Raw genomic sequence first — 23168 nt, 5'->3', positions numbered from 1 at the left:
CAGAGCACGCTATAGCGCAATGTTATGACGTTTTTTTAAAACATAATTGAATTTAAGTTCATAAATAATGAGGAATTAGTTACGACTTGATGGCAAGATAGTAGTGGACTTGAATGAATTATAGATAATTTAAACTGAAACAACTTTCTGAGATGATTACGAAATGAAACTAGATACTTCATAAAAATTGAAAAGATTTTGTTGAGAGCTTTCCTAATTCACAATAAATATTTTTTTTTGTTTATCTTCTATCTTCATAACACGAAATATCAATATGATGCAAATTCATTGTTTAGGACAAACATCCACTGTATACGTTTAACATACGTGATGGGGGTTTAATTTCCGTCCCACTCGTAAGTTATTCATATTCCACGTATATCACCACAATACGTAACACATGAATATTCAAATGTGACAACCGAAATACGTAACTACGTTTTCAATTATGTCCATGTATCATATACGCCAGTGAAGTATATTACACATCTCTGAGAAATTTTACACATACACGGAGTATTGTCTGAATTTTCTTTTTCTGGGTGTGCGAAAGCTACGAAATTTGGTCGATTGGTTCATTTCAATCATTTATGTAAAACTTGCGTTGCTATTTGAATGTGCATTAATGCTAATTTCCTCAACCTGAAAATATGGTCTCGCTACGGCACTGATTTAATCCAACAAATGTCCTTGGTTAACCACTAACTTGAACAATTTTCCATCAACCAGTACACGATACTGTTCTAATTTACCAAATGTGTTTTTTACTTAGATGAAGTACGTAGATATCAAAAGTTTACAAAGTTTTCTTGTAGTTTTCAACCATTTTTTTTTTTCATTGTTCGCTAATTAACCCATAAAATAATTTATTCGATCAAATGTAATTACAAAATCACAATTCGTTGCTTTAAAATTGAATAAAAAAAAGCTCTGTCGTGGAAAGAAAAATCGAGGTGGAGCTCAGCACATACAACGATTCTGCACAGTTAATAATTCCATTTTCAAATCGCCTTTCAATGCAATATGGAGTTACACTTTTTGTAGCCGATATTAATCAATATATTTATTGAAAATCGTGGTAAGGAAATGATTTAATTGCATGTTTAACAATGTTATGGATAATAACAGTTGTGTTCAACCAGTAGCCTTTACAACAACAAAGAAACGAAAAATAAAAATTGAAATAAATGAATCCGCGTGTCTAAAACATAGTCGGGCCCTCGCGTCGTCAGTGCGGTATAGGATAATACAAACATTATAAAAACCGCATTGTGTGCTCGATGACCATCGATGCTAGATATTTATAATACATAAATATTGGTGGTAACCTTTTTGATTCAATCACGATACGATGATGGTTTCATACAATTTATAATTTAACTATCTGATTGAACCTACTGTTTCAATATTATTATTTTGAATCGCCCCACAGAGTAGAGATACAGTTTTGGTTTTTGTGTGTACTTGATTTTAGTTTTAAGTATTTCTAATTCGTGAATAAATTCCATATTAATTCACAGTTTTCTCTAAGTTATGTAAGTTTCCTACCATTTTATTTGAACGTAAGGTTACGAGTAGGCATAATGCTACTTGCTCGCTTAAGACCGTTTTCCATTTAACTTTTAATTGATGTGGATCTGGATCAATAAATTTCAATTCAAAAGAAACGACTTCTTAAGACGACCTTGCGTTACAATTTTTTACATTTTTTTTTTTGACTCATTGATTTATTGTACAGCTTTAATTTGACACAAAGTCATATTACATTTAAATGTGAAAGAATTTTGCACTATTTGCACTTCTGTTTTTCACTTACGTTGTACATAAAAAAACCATCAAAATGGCAATGGAAACGATAGACAAATAATAGAGTTTTTCGGGGTCACACCGGCCGCTTAAGAAGTCATGGTAGTTTAGTGTTTAATAAATTGTTTAAACAATTATCTTGTCGGATGTATTATAGCATGGAAATGACGATCAAACCAATAATCGAGGGGCAAATCACCCAAAGAGCGAAAAAAAAGAGTTACACGGGAAAGAAATAAATTGAAATGTTTTTCAAGCGACTATTCCTCAGACAACTACAAATAGTGGACAGTGAACCACTGTAATATAATATTTGATCTTTGACTATTTTGCATGAAAACATTTTCCAAAACTTTTCCAGTTTATTATGCACTACTGCCCAGTTTCAGTACTCTATTCAGAGTACTACTCATGCTTGAAGTATGTTGATCAAAAGCTTGTTTTAATTTGCTCCTAGACTTTCATATGTCAAATTTAAGCTTGTACCGAGGCTAGTACATACTGGTAGTATACAATCAAAAAGAGAAAAATTAAATTTTGCTACTCGCTCATTGATTTTACAATCTAATTCGTTGAAATCAATGAGCTTTTGCCGATAATCGTTGTAAATGTTGCCCTTATCGGTAGAAATCTTATCGGTACCATAAACTACTTTTATCGGTACTCAGGAACATCGATATCGGTTGTTTACTATTTCTTTGTCGGTAAAGTTTTTTTTTTTGTTGAATGGAGCGGACACTTAAATTAAATTGAATTTTGTCTCTCACACGGAGTACTTTTTTGGTAAGAGGAAACTAAGCATTAATTAGAAATCGAGTGGTTTGCCCCTCGCCAATAAAATCGCAATTGTTCATTGATTTTTCGTCTTCTCTCTATCTCTCTCTTGAATGACGTTATTGGTGTAATTAATTCTTCAGGTTTTTTTTCTCTTTTAGAAAAGATTTGTCAACTACACTTTTTTTCACTGACTCTAATTGAGTCGTTTCCATTGTGTTTCAATTTAAATGGAGACATTTTATTTTCATAAACAAAAAAATTGTCATCTTGCTGTCATTATGGCATAAAGTACCTGTGATTTAGCGGAAATTTAGTCGAAAAGAATGGAAAATTACGGCTTTACCGGCTTATTAGTGCTGACAGGCTAATATAATAACAATAATTATAAGTAAAATTCACTTAAATGCTAAAGTTTTAAGCGAATCATTATGTTTTTCACCCAATAAACCGTCATAACAAGAATATGTATGAAAAACCAGTAACAATGATTAAGGTTAAAAATTACATAAAAAGCCATCGCTTCACGAAATTAGTGAGAAAAAAAAATATTTTATTGAATAATCAATAACGAAAAAAACATAATCTCTGTAATCACTAGTCGATGGCAAACTTGAGCGGACTGGACCATGTAAATCATATATTTACCATATCTTCATATAACAAATTGAAAAAGGTCAAAAGCAGACGCGCCTGATGAGTGAACACATAAATTAATTGTTAATTAATTAAATATCTGAGAAGGCAACATCATCAGAAAAAAAATGTATTTTGTAAATTCCATCAACTATCAATCATGTAAATGATTACACTACAAAACATTTTCTTCAATTCTTTTAATTGCGGTAACATTAGCGATAGATGTAAGTTTACGTTTTATCCGTTACTCACTGTTGCTAAAACAAATATTTTGATTTTCGGTTATGTGATCGATTTAACAATACAGGCAATCAGAGCGAATATTATAGATTTATTTCCAGTTAAAATTACGAATTTATTTTATGTAATTGTTGTATGTACGTACATTGTACGTACATATATTGCGTGTCTATAATTATTGGTATATGCGTCACTACCGTATCCGTGTACTGTTGGTGAATCCAAGATCGTTCCTTCTAACTGCTGATTTAGGTAGCAACGTAAAGTTAACGAAAAATATCTTTGGTTTTCTGCTCTTTTCGCATTGTCATAAACTGTCAAACTTGCATTAATTTGCTGCTTCATTTAATCTATTGAAATGGATTAATCAAAGAAAATTGGTAGCGAATGCAAATTTGACATTTTATGACAATATGCGAAAAGAGCTGGGCGTCAATTCTCATAACATTCGTAACAACTGTCAAATTACGCATTCTTAATGTTAGGAATACTAGGAGAATCTACGCCCTGAAAACAAAACTGGGTAGTGAAGTTGTTTCCGTTAAACACTCATTTATCTAAGACATGGCAGAGTAAACTGTTAACTTCAAAGGTCGCTGTTTTGTGTCATATGCTCAGTTAATGATGTTGCGAGTGTTTTCGACTATCGGCCGGAACCTATTTTCGATCCACACTAACTCGTAACACTACTATAGTCGAAAAGCTGTGAGTAGTTGTTACTTGACTTGACGAATGAAATTTTTCATTGAAAATTTGAATTAATATTTCTCATGTCGTATGGTAATCCTCTCCAAACATTATTTCTGTGGTAGCACGACTACGTAATGACCATTTTATTTGGACTGAGTTATTAGGACATTTTTTTGTACATCTTTACAATGCCTTTTCGTGTGCTGTGATCTGAATTCATTCGGTATGATTAACAACCGAAAAATGACATTACGTAAGCCAAGAAGTCAATTAAAATTAAAAAGTAAAAATGATACGACCAACCGCTGTTCAACATTTAAATAAAACAGATCATAAAGAATACAACTGTGGCACGCATACCGCTTAAGAAAATAAATAACTTTGGTAAAAATTGGTCTTGTCACTAATGTAAATCGGCGCGGCCCCAATTGTACCAATTTTGTTCGTTTGTACTGAAAAAGTGAAAATCTAATCACTGAGAGCTTTATCATCTATAAAAATTTATTTTAATTTAATTTCCATGCCACAAAGTCTAATTGAGATGTTAGATTACAATGTGTCTGTCTCTGCTTTCGTTACGAAAACATTTCATTTATCACATTTTCATTTTTTATGTAAAATTATTGAAAAGTCTCGATCAATAGTGGGATACATGTAAGTCATTTATTATGATCATAACTTGAACGATCATGTTGTATAAAATCAAAACTCATAAATAATAATTTCTTTGACCATTTACCATAAATAATATTGTGAACGTCAAAAATGTGATGTACTTCACATCAATAATTTTAAAATAAAATTAAATTTCATTGAAGCATGTTACGGTTACGTATTTAAGGAACAAACTTAGCTCAACCGAATACTAATGTGGTGATACACGATTTGTTTAGACAAGTTTCAGCCGATCATATACGCATTCAATCAAACAGTCACATTATAATGAACATCGGACAACCAACAACACACATAGCGTATTATATGCAATTAATTTCATTCAGATTTCTAAATCAAATCAATCCAAATAAATATTTTATTTCGAAAAAAATAATTTTGTTTTCATATTTTTCTTTATAAACAATAATCTGTTAACAAACATACCGAGGCATATTAACCACACACATTTTCGTATATTATGTAGCAAACATACAGCATGACAAAAGTGGAGAAATTTTTTTTTCTAATATTTCATCGAAATGCGATTTTCTGATCAATTTCTCCATCATGTTTGGGTATTCCGAACGAAATTGAAAATCCGTTCATTGAGACAAATCAAAGACTTGCTGGCAGAATCCACATTATGTTGAATAGCATTTTAATAACATTATGTTGTGCTACAAGTGCTGTAATGTTGTTTTTTTTATCACTAGACCGGGCGCAGCGAGTATTTAAATTTGGTTACTTCCCAGTTATAGTTTACGTGTTATGGCATGTTTAATTTTCATTGCCTAAACTAATCACGTAAAGCATTGTACTTACGAGGTTCCAAGTTGTTATTTGACAAGTGGGAAATACAGCCCGACCCGAAGAGATAATACACCGACCCGAAGAGATAATACACAACTTGGAACATCGGAAGTAATATACTATTACCTAACGAGGTTGGTAAATGCTTTGCCCTAGGGCAGTAATGGCCTTATTACTTTCCTAGCAAGGTAGAATACTTTACCTGACAATGGGGTAAATGATGGAAATGGTACTTCTTATGTGTTTACCGATATCGGCTACGTCTCGATCGGTAAATTTCACACAAGAAGTTCATTTACCCCATTGGTAAGTAAGGTATTATTACGTATTTACCCAGGCTATTGAATATAGTAGAAAACGAGACATCATTGATTAACATACGTACATTTATATCGTATATATCCATCCACATGTTTGATAAATTAAAATTGCATGGTTTCGATGAGGCATAAATTAGTAAAATCAAAAAAACCGGTTACGATTCAACATGTTCATTAGAATTAACAATTTTTTCAGCCAACAAACATATTAAATGCTGATCAACAAGAACAAATCGGTTTTGTGACGGTGATCATCATCCGATACGATCACATCATTTGGTTTAATGTGTATATGTTCAATGAAAACGATGAAAGAATGTGTGGCTCTTGTAAATTAGTCGGTTCGAACCGATAAATTAATATGCGGAAGAAAATCGAAAGCGAGAATCGACTAATAAATCGAGCATATTGAATAGACCATCGTAGTGAGAGTGAAAAGAACTTTATGATGACATCATTTTGCGGTTGTAAGATTACTATCGGACGGTTGTTATATATACTATACTATGCATTAATTAGTTACGGTCGTGAAATTGACTAAAACATGATGGAATTGTCATTGAAAGTAAAAGCAAAATAAATAAATTTGAAGAAGTTAGAGGAAAAGAATCTCTATTTTTAGGTGATTATATAAAGAGCTCTGTACAATATACAATGGAGTGATTGTGTGTCGGATTGTCGGGTTATAAATGATTTTTTAATAAAGATTGATTAATTTTTTCGGACGTTCAGAAACTTAGTTCGTGTCACTTTCCTTCGAATTGGATTCTCTCATTGCAACTTCCGTCCATTTTTCAATGTCTAATGATCAATGTTCTATAAACTCAGCTCAAAATGAGACTTTACCTTTCTTGGGCTTTGTTTACCTCCGTCGTTTAATTCCTTCCACATTCCATCACATAACAATAGCATCTCTCTTTTCACTTCTTGCATACTACACTTACGAGTGAATTCAACTACTCTTACATTTCTCTGAATGAAAGCATAGAAAACGATGTGGAGCCAATAAAACTGTATAGAACGATAAGCACGTAAAATCTATATTTTAGTTGAGTTTAACAATAAAACGATAAGAAGATTACTATAACTTTTATGGTACGCGTATGTTGAAACCTATGCTTCTAACAAACTTTTTGTACCGTTAAGGCACATCTAGTCATATGCTATCAATAGCTCCTGAATGTAGTTTTATGTAGTGAAAAGTATCGTAATACACCGAATGAAGTAAGAGATTTTTAACCAATCATTAGTCTAATTTGAACAGAGGAAGTAGTAGATTCAAAGATAAGGTAATACGCCTGCCATTTGTAGAAGGTTGATTTTATCAAACCATAAATTGAAATAAATATTCCAGACCAATCCCACATTGATGATATATCTTTTGCATCAACGAGTCGCTCCATTAGGCTTAAAATAATGTTCTTTGTCAACTGCAGACATTTAGCATATTTCCTCGGGTATTTCTTTGATTTTGGTTTTTGAAAGAAACAAGTTACATGACAACTGTACTATAACAACTCCAGTTAATTAAAAGTATTAATAGAAATTGAGTAATGGAATTCACATTTTTTCCAATTTACACGTCGTTTGTTTGCTTGTTTTTATTTAGATGTACGTTTGAAATGCGTCACTTCAACATTAATTTCCTCCGAAAACAACTTGTTACAATATCTCGACTCTTTTTTCAATGACAAAAATTTAGATTTCATTTATAAAATCCAATTTAATGTCTCAATTATTTGCTTACACAATTTTTGAATACAATTTGCCTGTAATTACAGTCATCAAGTATTTAAATATAAGAAGAAAAAAATGAATCGAAAATAAAAAACGCTAAAGTCACAAAGTCACGCACATTTGAAAGAGTGTCTCGGTTTTTTAAACGATTCGTAAAATGTACAAATAAAACAAAACAACAACAAAAAAAACTTTAATTAATCTCAAAGAGGTGTTCATTAGAAACCAAATGTAATTTCACATAAAGACCTTTTGATACTCACATTTTTACCTGAAACTATTTCAATTTACAATAATTATTTCACATTAAACATTGTGCAATTGGCGGAATCGGTTTCTGTAACATAAAACTCGTATAAAGACAATTCAAATACACGATATTATGTGGCAGCCCACACTTTTTCAGGTAGTGGAACATTACAATATGACGTTTATCAGTATAATGGATCATACAGGAATCTCGATTTAATTTTAGTATTTTCATAATTCTGCTCGAACATTTTCATTTTTTCGAAACTTATAAACCGAAAAGCAACAAAATTTTGAGAAAGTTCATTCTTTGCATGCTAAACATATGGATATGAGTATGAACAAATAAACATGTAGAGTCAGACAATAGACCTTCAAAATAGTGAACCGAATTTAATTTTCAAATTTCTTCGCTCAAACCATTATAATATTCCACACACAAAATTACTCTATATGGATGTTGTGTGTTTCGGGTTTTTTTTTATTATTATTGTACTTTAATAATGTAATAATTTCAGCTATTTATTTTTGTAAAAAAAAATTACCGTTTTGTAATTGAATACAACCGTTCTTGTTTCTCTCGTCTCAAAAAGCTGAACGCTCAGCGCTCTCATATAAAATATAAATTTGAATCGTTAAACTAATTCGTGTTTGAAATTTACTTTCATCATGAAATTAATACCTAAAACTGAAAGTCCATAATACGGCAATGCTCTGGTTTTAATGGATTTTCTTTCTGTTTATGGATGCTGTTGTGTATGGAGCGCACTGTCAAATGTATGGTAAATTGATTTTAATTATCCGTGTGAAGAATGGTATCACTGCTGGTTTTAGGTATAATGATAGAGAGTAAGGCAATAACATTAACCATGCATTTTAGATACTTAAGAAATGAGCTGCACAATAAAAAAATTATGCGGAAAAAAATTCAAATCTTGCGTGTTATATATCTTCCCACAAAAATATTCAATTAGGCATGGACGTACCTTATATGATTCTTGGAAATTTACATGGAGAAAATAACATCTCCAAGTATCTGGGTAGCATTAGTGGGGGAAAGCAATAAATTTGATGAAAAGGCTATTTGCACAAAGTGCGATTAGTCTATATTTCGCACAAAGTACGATTATTCGCTGGACTGAAAAGCTTCTTATGACGTAATTAATGAAGCATGGCATTTTGTAAGGGAAGCATCGCTCTCTTCAACGAATACTTTGTAAAGTGAAGCATTACTCTCTTCAACAAACACTTTGTAAACGAAGCATCAGCCTCTTCTAACTCTCCTCAACAAACACTTTGTAAAAGCAAGCAGCACTCTCCTACTATAAACAGCACTTCCTTTTACTAAGTGTTTGTAGAAGAAAGTGATGATGCTTTGTACAAATTGTTTCAACTAAGACCTCTGGTAATTATCTTTATTTCCCGTTATTACGACTCATTTGGACTAAAAAAAACGGCTTTGGGTTACTTCCAAAATTTTCCTTAATACGAACCGAAAGGAAAAGTCTCAACAACAACCGTATAGACAAAAAATATTGTGGGCTGTAACGATAAATAAATGGAATGGAATTTCGTTCGCAACAAATTAGTGCACATTAAACTGCATTCATGCCAAAATAAATTTTTCTCAGTCCCAATTGTGTCAATGTCAAATATTTTGAGACAAAACAACTCATTAATCTAATAAGCGTTCGCCAAATTTGCAAATAATTAATTGAGTTGATTTTTCGCCATGTTAATTTATCAAAATATCTGTGAACCATTTTCGACAACAATTTAACGAAAACAAATCGAAAATTAATTTTAACTTCCATTTTTTACCGTAGCAAAAATGGGTCAAATTCAATCAATTAATTTAATTTAATTTAATTTAATTTGGTTTATTTATCAGAACAACAAGGTAGGTCCTTATACAAATGTTCATAGACTTTTCATAACAGTAGATTAACAAATTACAAAAAAAAAGAAGAATTACAAATGACTAGCGTAATAAACAAATAGAGCCTCAACAACGAGATAAGGATTACGATAGTGAAATGAACATTAAAAATATAAAAAGGCAGCATAACATTGGACTGTACGGGGGTGGGCAGAAAAGCATAAAAAGAAATAGTACCGACCCTAATGCTTGTGTATCACTGTGCATAAAAAAATCAAAAATAAAAAAAATAAAATAAAATCGATGAGTGGTAGGTCTATGTAGCCCCGGACGATGCTCACACACGCTGTCGAACAAAACGTTCAAAACACCGATTTTTGAAGGATTTCAGTGTTCCAGTCATTTTGACTTCATTCGGGAGCAAATTGAATCTCGAAACTGCATTTACGAAAAATGACTTGTTGTACTGGCTTGTGGTATGAACAGGAATTATCAAATGATTAGATCTCGTTGAAACTTGAATGCAGCTAGTCAGATACTCCGGCGCCTCATTGATAACTAATTTGAAGACCATCAACAGCGAGCGGTACTTGAGGAACTCCATCAAGGTGCATCCCAGCAAACGACTTACACATTCGGCAATGCTGTCATACCTTCCGATGCCATACACAAAGCGAATACAGGCAGCAAAGACTCTCTCAAGCACTTTGACGGACTTTGCGCTGATATTTGACGAATATATCGAGTCACAGTAAGTGAATAGAGGTAACATTAGCGTCTTGACTAGCATTGCTCTAGTTTGTTGCGGTAAAATATGTTGATTTGCCCAAAGGCTCCTCAGTCTGGCGAACACCTTTGCACTTATATCGTTCACATGCGCATTGAAGTTTAGGTTAACGTCCATCTTCAATCCCAGATTGCACACATTGTCAGAGTAATTTACTAGCATTCCATTAATAAAAATGTTCGGCATCACTCGTCTCACAGCATTGTTCGCGAATACGATAGCTTGAGTCTTCCCAGCATTCAATATCAATCCATTCTCAGACGCCCAAGCGCATACAGCATTAACGTCAGCATTTATTTTAGAGAAAGCATCTTCGACATCTTTTTCAGCAAAAGCGTAGTATAGCTGAACATCATCGGCAAACATGTGATGTAGCATATGACGTAACGACTGTGGTAGATTATTAATGTACAGCGAAAAGATGAGCGGCCCAAGAACGGAGCCTTGCGGAATGCCTTGATGCACTGGAATAGGCTCTGAAACATGATTTTTGATCACTACACATTGTCTACGATCATTAAGATAGTCCCGCAGAAACGACACAGCCGATGTTGAGAATTTGAACTCACTCCGGAGCTTGTCTAGAAGCCTACCGTGCCTAATAGTGTCAAACGCTTTAGTAAAGTCAAGCAGCAGCAGCACGGTGAGACATTTCCTTTCAAACGCTCTTCGAACATAATCAGATAAATTCAACAACACTGTCTCAGTGCTGTGCTTCGGTCTATATGCAGACTGACATCTATCCATATATTTTAGACGCGTCAAGTACTCAACCATTTGTCCCTTAGCTATTATTTCCAGGACTTTCGACAGACACGGTAATATGCTGAGCGGCCTGAAGTCGTCCAAACCAAAAGTTCTCGCCTTTTTGTGATTCGGTATGATCATAGCCAATTTCCAACATTTCGGTATTCGCGAAACAGTCAGACAAAAATTTACGATGTGCGTCAAGACTGGTAAAACACATGGCATTGCAATCTTCACAAAAGTAATCGATATGTCGTCGAGTCCAATTGCCTTCGATTTGATAGAATTCACAGCTCTTAAAACGTCAACGCTCGAGACGTTACTAAAAGCAAAGCCACTATCGTCTGCATTTTCGCCGTAACGTTCACTTGTCTCGCGTAAATCAGTGTTATTCACGGTCAAATGTTGATTATATTCATCAGCAGTGAAACATGGAGTCACCTTACTTGACGAGACTACTCCAATATTACGTAGATTGCGCCACACAGCTTTTGTTCCAAGCCTGGAGTTAAACTTTCCATACAAATACGTTGCTTTCGCCTGCTTTATAACGCTAGTGGCTGTATTTCGCAGCTGTTTGTAATGCTGTCTGGAAACCAGGCCATTTTTGAAGGCAGAAAACGCTATATCACGTTCAATGATGGCTCTTTTAACGTCGCTGTTGAACCATGGCTTGATCGATGAAATGCAAGCTTTCTTTCTGACTGGCACAAGAGGAGCGTGTCGATCCTGTAGTGACTTTAGCACAGAATTGAAATATTCAATTTTGTCATCTACATTTACAGCAGTATATACCGGTGTCCAAGACTCAGCTTCTAGATCAGAGTGAAACAACTCAACATTTATTCTACTAAAATTTCGTGCAAATCTTGTTTCCTCAGCAACTATGCTCTTGTTGCATCGATATGACCCTATAATAATATCATGTTTCGACATCCCATGCGATATCTGGTTGAACATCACGACTTTCTCTGGTTTGTTCGTAAGAAACATGTCAATCAACGACGCTCTACCATCTTCTGGGTAATGTGTGGGAATAGTTCCAATCGACTTAAGTCCGACTACATCCAATATTTCCGAAAATTTACACTTAGTGCATGCGTTGCGTACACAATACGAACAAGACAATCCATTTACCATATCAAACTGGTTTTCATTGAAGTCACCCAATATAATGATGTCCTCGTACGATACGGCCAGGTCAGATACAACATTCTCGAATATTTCCAGTTCCTTGACTCTGGGGGCTTTATAGTACGCTCCTAAAAGAATTTTCGAGTCCGGAAAAATAATCTCAATAAACAGATACTCAGAGGCTATTCCATTTGATGCCGTTAGAACTTTATACGTCAGACCTTTTCGTACATAGAGGGCTACGCCTCCACTCTGTTTAGCATACCTGTCGTTCCTGAGAACCTCGTACTCTTCCAGCTTAACTGAAGCATTTGAGCGATAGCTCTTGAACCACGTCTCTGATGCGGCAATCACATCCAGTCTCACACCTCCAAAGGTATATCTGAACTCATCAATCTTTGGACATATAGCTCCAACATTCACATGACACACGTTGAGACGGTCATTCGATGACTTCACTATCGTTTTCAACATTACATTTGGCATACATACCCTACCACCACTCACAGCTGTTCTAGTTGACGTCACAAGCGACATAGCAATACAGGATACACAAGCATTTGGAATAAGTGACAACTCGCAGAACAATAAACAAAAGTAAAACGCAACCACCGTACAGTCCAATGAAATATATTGCGAATTGAGGCTCTAAATTCTCTACGAAAATACAAACTTTTACATAAATTAACTCTTTCATCTTTTACTGATCAACTTATCTTATCTTCGCCTTGCACCGACTAACGTACGCTACGATTCTTCATTCCCAGTGTCCATTGTAATGTTCACACTCCTCTCTAACCTGTCCCGAGCACCAGTATTTTTCATGTTTGCACTTGGTCCACTCGTTGCATTACCCTCATAAACAGTCAGTGGATCAGGCTTGTTGTTACTATGTCTCTTGGAGAACGTTCGTGGGCGGTGAATGTTTCCAGTATCAACAGTGTGCGGCGGCAACTCCAACTCATTTACGCTAAGAATGGTTGACGGCTTGGAATTTGCATCACGCTGAATAATCACCAACCCTCTTCGCGTGTAGAATCGATGTATAACGTTAGCATTCTTCGCATCAGCCGCACGGTTGAAAATTTCTCGATTTGTTGAAGTTAGGCGTTCGTTGATGTATATGCGAGCTGGAGTTCTGAACCCAATATCCGTGAGATTCAGGTGTTTTTTCCTAAAGTAGGCAGTGAGCAATTCCTGTTTGACCCATTCGTCCTGAACTCTGATGACAATCGGCACCGAACGCTTGTTTCTGGTGTTAGGTTTTCCACTCATAAGACGAAAGGCCGTTACAAAGTCGCCACTTTTTAATTTACAATTTAAGGCACCACATATGTCACCAAGGATAGCAAATGGATCATCCTTGTCTTCCAAAGGGATACCCGAAATTATCAAATCCTTTTCTAGGGCAAGGCGTTCTAGACGATCAAGTCTGGATTCGTGTCTATTTCGTATGTCTTCTACCCGCGTTTCCATGCCATTAACTGTTTTCCAGATGTTCAGAGACTCCACTTCAGCCTTTTCAACTCGCTGGTCAACTGTTTGCACCAGACTTTCCATGTCTTTCTTAACTGCAGCAATCTTTACATTTAAAGCAGAATCGAGATTGTCGATTTTCTTATTTAAGCGCTCATCATTCCCAGCAATCGTGTTGTTCATTTTGTCTAATTTGGTCGTCAATGCCACAAGCAAAGACTTGATCTCCGAATGTTCGCTGGACTCATCGCTGAACTCTTCAGATTTGTGTGGTCTATCAGCATCCTCATCATTTTCAATTTCAAAACGGCCACGTTTCTTTTTAACCAGTTCGTTCGAAACATCCACAATCTGCTCATTAACTTTTGCGCTGCTTGTCATTTCGTTAATCACCATGTGGACTAAAGATGTCAATCACGATACGACTGCTTTCTGTACTGTTGCTTGCAACAATTGAAACAGGTGATTACTGAAGAAACAGGTTCGAATTACTAGATGATAGGTAATTCAACTAATTACTATCACTAGTCTACAGCGTGAAACGATATTTTGGCATCAACGTCGCTAAAAGAATGTAATTCGCGGTCGCTGTTATAACCACACTTTTGTCGAATGTACGTGTCCAAGAAAAAACCAATTGACGAAATCTCGACGGTTGTAAACTCCAAAGTGCCGATGTTCCTTAGGTTGTTATGTGCAAATTTAGGTACTCGCAATTTAAATACTAGCGTATCGATATTATTTAAAGCGATTTTACGTGCGAGGCAAAAAAAAATCAACTACTCAAATGTCATCTTCTTCTATAAGAACTCAACACTTAAAGAAACAAATAAATTTTGTGTTTGATTTTGATTTCAAGAGTAAATGAGGCACACGACACCATTAAAATGTTCCATATGGCGAAAGGTGAAATACACAATTTTTCGTGCGACCGTCTCTTGAGAGACTTTTGATAAATGTGTAATGATTTCAGAGTGTAACTTACGAAAATTGGATCGTTAAATATCATGCGTGCTGCAGCGGAACAATAGAGGACCACTATTTGGTGTATGTGTGGTATTTGAGCAATATATTGACCTAGATGTTAAAATCTGAGAAAACCTTTTGCTCTTATTTCAATTAATAAAAAAAAACAATTTTTTCGTTTGAAATACTGTGTTCGAGTTGTTGATAAATCAACTAGTCGAGCTAATTCGCGGTCGCTGTTATAACCACACTTTTGTCGAATGTACGTGTCCAAGAAAAAACCAATTGACGAAATCTCGACGGTTGTAAACTCCAAAGTGCCGATGTTCCTTAGGTTGTTATGTGCAAATTTAGGTACTCGCAATTTAAATACTAGCGTATCGATATTATTTAAAGCGATTTTACGTGCGAGGCAAAAAAAAATCAACTACTCAAATGTCATCTTCTTCTATAAGAACTCAACACCTAAAGAAACAAATAAATTTTGTGTTTGATTTTGATTTCAAGAGTAAATGAGGCACACGACACCATTAAAATGTTCCATATGGCGAAAGGTGAAATACACAATTTTTCGTGCGACCGTCTCTTGAGAGACTTTTGATAAATGTGTAATGATTTCAGAGTGTAACTTACGAAAATTGGATCGTTAAATATCATGCGTGCTGCAGCGGAACAATAGAGGACCACTATTTGGTGTATGTGTGGTATTTGAGCAATATATTGACCTAGATGTTAAAATCTGAGAAAACCTTTTGCTCTTATTTCAATTAATAAAAAAAAAACAATTTTTTCGTTTGAAATACTGTGTTCGAGTTGTTGATAAATCAACTAGTCGAGCTGTCGAGTACATATTTAATCGAAACTGAGCATAATGAATTTCTGAAAGTCTTCTATCCATTGTTCTTGTGCTTAAAAAATATTTCGAAGCTTAAGGGTAATCAAATACTAATTGAATTTTGTACGAGGTCTTTTGCTGGTTGACCATAATATGTGTAGTTTGGCTGTGTAATAAAATGGCTGTAGAAATGTGAAAATTTGTAAATTAGGAACAATTTTGGTAGGTCTTTGGCAGAGAGCTGATAACAACGCCATCTGTTATGAACTCTCCAGTCTTTGGCTGACGTTTCAATTATTCATAGACTGTTATAATCAGAGCGAGAAAACCGAAGATTAGTTATTATAACTTGCCTTGAGGTACTTGTCAAAGTATTTGCTTCTCTTTCAACGTGGTACGTTGAGAGCGAGAGGACAGAAGACCAGTTTATTTTAACTTGCCTTGTGGTACTTGTCAAAATATTATCTTCTCTTTCATCATAACACTCTATAAACGATTTGAATACATAAAAAACCCTCCTTTGGCCTGTAGAGGCGCCACAATTTTTTTTTAGGACTTAGTTCTTTGCGCTCTAGTTTCGGGTGATATAAATTTCATTCTGGTAAAATATACATAAAGTGTCATAGTTGATTCACATAGAAAAAGATACTCTGACAGTAGTAATTTTATGACGAAATGGACTAGAAATGTATACTGTTTGTTCAAAAATGAAATGCACAGTTTTTAGTATTTCGAGACATTTCAAAATTGCAATCTGTCAGATAGTAAAGGATGCGTTTAATTACCCGGCGCATTAAAAGATTTGAAATTTGAATGATTTTTTCCACAGCTACATATTTTTGCATGTTAAGTTTCTTACATTTTTGGCAGATAGCATTTTAATAGTAGGAAACTTAGATTTCGTAGGAAGAATTCGCGGACGGAAAAATATAAATTTATTTTCAGTCTGAGTATTGTTCTGCATCTATGATTTCTCTTAGATCGTGTTTCTATTCAAACAAATCGATGGTCTTTGAATACTCAAATCTGTAGAAAGACCGTCTGCTTCATACATTTAGCAAATTTTTTACAAGAAGTTTTATCAGCACTTGAAGTGACGATATTGGAAACACGAATAAGCATCAGGGAAAAAAATTTGTCAACAATTATAAAAAAATGTGGCTCCTCTACAGTCCAACCGACTAGGCGAATAGATCAATTTTTGCATTTATCAATTAGTTTCAGTGATCATTCTAGTAATTATTACGCACTACATGGGAATAGAGTTGAATTAAATTCTACTTTACACACATTTAATAGTTGCTTTTGTTATTCAATGCACAAAACTTATTCTACAAAACCAGTTTATTCGGCCAACATACATTTCTATTGAAATGGCAATTGTCAAAATGACATCGAAGCCATTGATTTATGATGCCGAGAAGGAACATTCATCTCGCAGAAATTTTACTTTTTCATTACTTTTTATGTTTTTGTATTTACTTTGAGTTATCATGAACAATGAAAAGGATTTCGTAAAAACACAAAAAAATAAACAAAACAATAAAAGAAATGAAAAAATAAAATTTCAGAGAGATGAATGTACCTTCTCGTCATCATAAATCAATGGCTTCGATATTATTTTGACAATTGAAATTTCAATAGAACATGTATGTTGGCTCAGTGGACTGGTTTTGTAGAATAAGTTTTGTGCATTGAATATTTAACAAAAGCAACTATTAAATGTGTGTTAAGTATAGGTTAATTTAACTCTATGATTCCCATGTAGTGCGTAATAATTACTAGAAAGATCACCAAAACGAGTTGATCAATGCAAAAATTGAACTTGACTTGAAGCAAATTTATTCGGTATTTGAAAGAGAGTCGCTAATATATGCAGCTATAGTATTTTTGACAACTGTTAAAAGTTATGGAATGTATTGTGGATTGGATTGTTTCGATTTATTTAAAATTCTCAATAGTGGCTGGGTTTTAACAGTACAACAACATCGATTTCTTTGAATAAAGACACGATCTAAGAGAAATTATAGATGTAGAACAATACTCAGACTAAAAATAAATTTACATTTTTCCGTTCGCAAATTCTTCTGACGAATTCTAAGTTTCATACTATTAAAATGCTATTTGCAAAAAATGTAAGAAACTTAACATGCAAAAATCTGTAGCTGTCGAAAAAAACCATTCAAATTTCAAATCTGTTAATGCGCCGGTTAATTAAACGCATCCTTTACTATCTGACAGATTGAAATTGTCAACTGTCTCGAAATACTAAAAACTGTGCATTTCATTTTTGAACAAACTGGAATATAATTATGCGAAAATCTATTACGTTTGAGCTTTATCTTCCAAAACAGCATATCCCTATTCCATCTATTTCAAGATTTTCGTTTTTGTTTTTGAGTATATCAACTTACCACCATCCTGTACCTACAACCGTCTATCTCGATTCGATTAATGTGATTTACCATCGCTAAACGCTGCCTAGTTTTATCTGAACTACCCTCAACTTTATGACCAGTTACACTTTCGAACGGCGCAAAGTCATAATTTCAAAATGCTAAAACAACAATCATTTTCAACCACAGTTTGTCACAGTAAATAGCTCAACATTTCAATACACATTAAATTAAAATTTATAAATAAATATTAAACGAAGCGACCACACCCAATATGCAATGCAGTATCCATTATGGTCATGTGTACGTAGTGTATGTACTTGAATATATATGTATAACATTTTCCAGCACAAAAATAGATCAAAACCGTTTTAAAACATTTATCTCAAATAAAATTGAATTTCAATTTTTAAAAGCTGTTTGTTTGTCGAAGGACAACGTGTTGAGACCGTTGGGACACCAAGATATTTATTACGGTTTGCGCATTGTTCTTGGTGGGTAAAGTTCTTTATAATAATAGCATTTTGAATTAATTGCTTTACATTTATTCTTATTATTTGTTCACATTTTATGGCTGTTCATGATTGAGTAGGTGTTGTTATTATAGGAGACTATCTATATAGGTTCTCAATACGGATGTTAAAAGAATTCTTCTCGTTCTGTATAAGGCAACAGATTTTGTATTTTACTCTAAATAAAAATTCTTTGAACAATTCAATATAATAGGGGTGAACCAATGGTTCGTGGTTTGTGGTTCGTTAAGTTTGTAAGTAAGTCAATTTCGTAAACTTTTGACATTTTTTATATGTCAAAAGTTTACGAAATTGACTCACCTAAGAACTTTACGAACCACAATATATACCCCTAATGTATATATGATGCGGATGCCACGAAATGTATGTATCTGTCCGTGTCTTCTCATTCTATATGAACGTGTGGATCTTTTTTTTTCTATAAGTTTAATATTAGAAATTCGCTTCACTCCTTATACAACAAACAAATTGCGATCATTCTGACCGTTTAATTAGATTTATTATTCTCACAACGAATAATTTGCATCCTACTTGCCGCCAATTTATCACACTTTTTCATACCGTTTGGTTGTTGTAAGTTTTAGTCGGTTCCGCGTGTTTTGTTAAATGCAACAAAAAATAGACTCTAAATACAACAAAAAAAGTGAGCCTTGAACACGTTCCAATTTGTTTTCGGTTTTCTTTTCAGCAATTTATGGACTCATTGTGCAAAAGTGATTCAATTGATTTGTACCGCACGAACGTTGGGCGTTAATTCATTCGATTCCTTTATGATTCACATGAACTTTGTGGGATAGTAAAGTTTTTAGCTTCCTAAATAAAAACAATTTAAATAAAACATAATTTCAATTCACTGACAGTCTCGTCCCCTAAAGCTAGAACTATATTTCAGAATTAGTCGATGTCGGGTGAAACACAAATCTTGACAATTCAGACATGCATATTGTTTGAAAAGTCAACTTGAAAACAATTTTTTTTGTTAAGTTTAAATCGTCATATAAAACTTTCCAAACCTAGTGGCGCTACAGGAAAATTTTGATCACCCCGCCTTCGTGATCAACTCGAAAGTGTCTTAACCTGTTCTTTCAGAACGTTGCTACTGTCAGCGTTCTCTTTTTTTTGTGAACCAATTTCACTGCAATGACATTTCATGGATATTTACCAGAGTGAAGTTATTTCACCAGTAAATAAATGAAAGTACTAATAGAACGAAGTCCTGAAAAAAATGTGGCGCCTCTGTAGGCCAACCCAGGTTTTCTGTTTTAGAAGCAAACTTTTGCTTAGCACTATGTTTTGCGCTGACCTTGTCGAAATTGCCCTGACTTAATTGACTGTGACAGAATTCTATCAGTTTTAAATTAGTAAGCTCCTACATCGTAACGTAAAGTTCGTTGTCAACAATCATTTATTTTCGAACAAAATATTTCTGTGCACTAAATTCCATAAGTATTTAAAAAAAAATGACGTTTCGCCTCAGACAACACAACTCACAAGTAATAATTTCAGCGATTGTCGGTCTGGAAATGAAAGGACACACGTCTGTCACCCTGACCCAATTAGCAAAATATATTTTGGATGAATATCCGTGCCACAGAAGCCACGACAACGGAAACTATCAGGACGTTATTCACCATACATTGGTAGCAGCCGTTCAGCACGGATTCCTTGTCAGAAGCGATAATTTGTATTCGCGTGACGAATTTGAAATAGAAGATTTTCCAGATAATTTATTCTCCACCGTAAATATTTCGAATGAACGTAAGCGCTTGCAAATGAGATGTCTGATGAAACGCCTAAAACTAAAAGATGGTCAAACGTCGGAAGAGCTTTGCGCTGTCGACGAGTCCGTTTCGATAATAGAGAAGATATTGGAGAAAGGTGTTCATCTAGGGTTCATAAGTTCAAATAATAAAGTCGGTCATGGGAAACAGTACTTTCGGAATGTACCAAAACCGAGTAGAGGTATAATCTGCGCCCCGAATTATTCGTTCTGTTCGACATTGTCTAAGACAGCTAGCGTTTAAGATCAATTTATTCGGTTACGATTTGACAAATAAATTCTTGAACATTTTAATGAATTTGCATTTTATTTAGTTTAATTCGAAAGTTCAATCTGAGGTTTCTTGGCGTACATATTCATCAATCTGATAAATGTGGAAAGTATTGTTACAGCGGACGTCATAGACCTTGAGCCCACGACACTTTGAGTCACGGTGGTTGACATATTGTGTATCTTGGGCATCTCACATCGTAGAAAATCCAAATTTTTGCCAAAATGAAGGTATTGATGCCAAATGGAAAATGAAATTTTAAAATTAAATTTTTATTGAAAGGCCTGTCGTGCCAGACAAATCAAATTTTCGAAATTTCAACTTGTCTGGCACGACAAGTCTTTCAACAAAAATTTAATTTTAAAATTTCAGTTGCCATTTTGCATCAATACCTTCATTTTGGCACCAATTTGGATTTCTTACGATGTGAGATGGCCAAGATACACACTAGGTCTACCCTAGTTGGGGCCCTATTAGGACCCAAATCTAAACAAATGTTTTTCGTATTGTGTAATGTAGCAAAATGGCATAGGTTTCAAGCCGTGGCCTTATGAGGGACTGAAAGTGTCGTGGGCTCCAGGTCTATCAGTAAAATTTAGATAGGAATTTGCTTCAGCTGTTTTTCAGCTGGTTCCCTCACACAAAGAAAACTGCTTGTGGAAAGTTACATGTACGCGCGTATTAGTGGTTAAACCGTAAAAATCTTATTCTTACTAATTAAATATGACTGACGTTCCGCTGTAGAAATAATTACCACATTTCATTATGAATGAAATTCAGTAGGACATGTCTGTTGGTTGATGTAACTGTTGTTAAGTTCTAAGTCATTACATAACGACTGTATACTGACCGTTCAACACTAACGATTTTTTTTTATTATTTCAGGTAAGCAACAATCACATACCAACGTGTATACCACAACATTTTTGCTACTTATCGAATCAGATTGGGTATGTCGAATCCGTACAATATAAGAAAAATATTGAAATGTCTAGTTCAACGATGCAAATGCACATTTTTACGAAATCTCCACCTTCACCATCTAACTGCACATGCTTCGTGTCAAGACTTTCCATTTCGATTTTATAAATTAAAATAGATGGAAAAAATCGTGCCTTTATCGCGTCGATTTGATCGCATTAACAAACGATTAAAAATTGAGACGTGATTGCAAATTTATAATGGAGAATATATGGTGGGTGGACTGAAACGGTTTTTGGATTTGGAATATTGAATTTGATTTAAAAAAATTTATGTTCGATTTAACTATCGTGGATTGCAATCACTTTTACTCTGCTCGTTTTTTTTGTTGAAGTCCATGAATGAAAAATAGAGAACATTTTTTTTCTGTGGACTAAACTGGACGATGAACCGCGCGATATTGAACAAGGCATTGTTTCGCTAGCTGAACGAAAAATTCATGTGATGGTTATCTTGAAATCACAATTTAAATAAATGTTTTAATTAAGCGGCTGCCGGATATTTCCGTGTACAAAAATTATAAATTCATCAAGTAAATGGAATTTAGGCTTCTTGTCGGGGAGCAATTATTTCAATCGGGAAATTTTTTGAAATGAATTTTTTTCTGTTGTTTTATGTTCATTTTTCAAGTATCGGAAAATTGCCTTTCACTAGGAAATGCAAATAACAAAAAAAGAAAGAAAGAAATATTTGAACAAAAATGCATCGAATTATTGTATATGCAGTGATGACATAGACACGCGGAATCTGAAAAATAAAAACGAAAGAAAAATGCAATTAATATTCAACTCATCACTTATTACTCAAATAAACGTATATGAGAAAAATGGAACACATATTATTGAACAGACTGACTGACTGACGTGCATGCTTACAGAGGTAAGAGTAAAAGTGTTCAATTACAACTTTTGTTTTGATTTGCGTATATTTTTCCACAACTTTTTTTTTTAAGTTTTTCTTTTTTAAATAAAACATAATGTGCGGTAATACCGTGTAATACGTTTTTAATGAGCTCATATTAGAAAAAACAATGAACCGTTTATGATGATATGGTTTTGCAGACGGGTTTTTTTTTCTCTTCTCTTTTTCATATATTACCGTTTGGTTGGTTAATATTTTTTGTATATAATATCCACTGCGTACCGTGTAGCATTTTAAAACTAACTTTATACGATCTAGATAGATCGAGAGCCTGTACGCATATCAGTCGCTCATAAGGCAAGGAAACGGTTCGAATAATATGATACCATAACAAGGACAAGTGAACCTATTTAAGGCAAGTGCCAATAACGGGAAATTTCTCTACCGTAAGTCAAATACTATCATCTGATTGGCTCAAACTCTCTCTCGTAAGACAAATGACGTTGCTTCTTTGGATTGCTTATTCTCTTTTCATAGAAAATATAACGACCTATAAGGAAACCTTCGTTGGCCAATGGAGGCCTCATATAACATGTAATT

General features: G+C 34.2%; 1 protein-coding gene and 1 long non-coding RNA gene across 6 annotated transcripts in view; both read left to right on the top strand.

Moving 5' to 3' along the window:
- Nucleotides 1-23168, top strand: part of LOC119071494 (mucin-5AC) — a 131637-nt gene that overhangs the window by 16128 nt on the left and 92341 nt on the right. The gene's annotated exons all lie outside the window — the stretch shown is intronic.
- On the top strand, nucleotides 20034-20749 carry LOC119071497. The gene is made up of 2 exons (XR_005086671.1): nucleotides 20034-20121; nucleotides 20182-20749. It is a non-coding gene; the product is annotated as an uncharacterized LOC119071497 (long non-coding RNA).

This window comes from Bradysia coprophila, assembly GCF_014529535.1.
Source record: "Bradysia coprophila strain Holo2 chromosome IV unlocalized genomic scaffold, BU_Bcop_v1 contig_5, whole genome shotgun sequence".
Lineage (NCBI taxonomy): Eukaryota > Metazoa > Arthropoda > Insecta > Diptera > Sciaridae > Bradysia > Bradysia coprophila.
The sequence above is the reverse complement of the archived record's forward strand: the minus strand, read 5'-3'. Positions and strand labels throughout refer to the sequence as shown.